The sequence below is a fragment of the Schistocerca piceifrons genome, chromosome 8 (assembly GCF_021461385.2).
Source record: "Schistocerca piceifrons isolate TAMUIC-IGC-003096 chromosome 8, iqSchPice1.1, whole genome shotgun sequence".
Lineage (NCBI taxonomy): Eukaryota > Metazoa > Arthropoda > Insecta > Orthoptera > Acrididae > Schistocerca > Schistocerca piceifrons.
This window is the reverse complement of record NC_060145.1, coordinates 463,079,055-463,080,699: the sequence shown is the minus strand read 5'-3', so window position 1 is coordinate 463,080,699 and position 1,645 is coordinate 463,079,055.

Below are 1,645 nucleotides of genomic sequence, written 5' to 3'. Positions count from 1 at the left end.
TTGGACGAGCGTACGCGTAACCGGAAGACTGTTGATGACGCGGAAGCCGAATGGTCGAAGAAAAGTTCTTACGCTCGTCACGTAGTCACATATCTGGTACCAGTCACTCTTGACGCTTGTAATAAGATAACGCTGGTCATAAAAGTTAATTCACAGTCCACAGTTCTCACTTGTACGGACGTGCGCGTAACCGTCGCGACGAGGCTGATTGTTGATGATGCTGAAAGGCGATGACGGAACGCACGTTCTCACGCTCGCTACAAGAGACTGGCACTTGACTGCTCTCCTTTGTGGTAAACTATTTTACTAATTCTCATTATTTTCATTCTGGGAGGCCGAACACGACGCCGATGATTGATGATGTACGGTACGACACGCAAACGGGCGGACAATCACATACATTATCGGCGGCGCTGCTGATATTTAATTGCCTCATACCCGCTTTTTAAAATGGCTCAAATGGCTGTGAGCGCTATGCGACTTAACTTCTGAGGTCATCAGTTCCCTAGAACTTAGAACTACTCAAACCTAACTAACCTAAGGACATCACACACATCCATGCCCGAGGCAGGATTCGAACCTGCGACCGCGGCAGTCGCTCGGGTCCAGACTGTAGCGCCTAGAACCGCACGGCCACTCCGGCCGGCATACCCGCTTTTCACTGAATCCATTTCCATATCTCATTATTTCAGAATAATAGTACTTGCAACCACACTTGAACTTTCATAATAATGCCTTTCCCATGCAGAGCTACCCACAAAACAACTTGGCAGCTCCGTGTCCCGTGCTCGACTCGGTAAATGCAGCCGCTGGCAAAGATACTCCGCAACCAAGCCAGTGATACTACAATACGCTTAAAAACTCCGAAGTTCGACGTGAAGGTGCTGTAACCACGCAGAGACAGCAGATGGAAGTAGTTGCATTGGAGGCTATATAAAGCGTGTTGTGGGGATGCGGAGAATAGCGCAGTCGTTATCGCAATGCGAAAACGAAGTAATTCTACTGACATCCTAAAGGGCATGAACATTGGCTTCCGGGTCAAGGGTGGAAGCATTTCCGAAACGGCTGAGTTTCTAAATTGTTCGAGTGCTGCCGAGTTGAAAGTATACCGTGCATGGCAAAACAGCGCTGTCCAACACCCGCGCCGAAGCAACTGTGGTACACCATGAGCCACAGGAGACAGGAGTGAACGACAGCTGTGGGGAAGTGTACTGGCTAATATACGTGCAAATACTGATCAACTGACCGCCCATATGAATGAACGGTCTACGAACAGTGTCCCCTCAACGACGATTCAGCGAACGTTGCTGCACATGGGCCTCTGCACCAGGTACCTGGCCCATGCACCCATGCTGACTGCTGTTCATGGGCGACGAAGGCTGGAATCTGCATGCCAGTACAGCAGCTTTACGTCCATTGAATGGCGACAGGTGGCCTTTTCAGACAAATCATTTTTTTATGCTCGATCTGACAGATAGCCGTTGGTGAGTATGGCATGAAATGCCTGAAAACAAACAGCTTGCAACAATCGTCGGAAGGGTCGACGTCAGAGGAGGGAGCTTTAATGTGTGGATACAGTTTTCGTGGCATTCGCCAGGTGATTTCGCGTTCTGATGGGCACAATGGATCAACACTCGTTTGCATC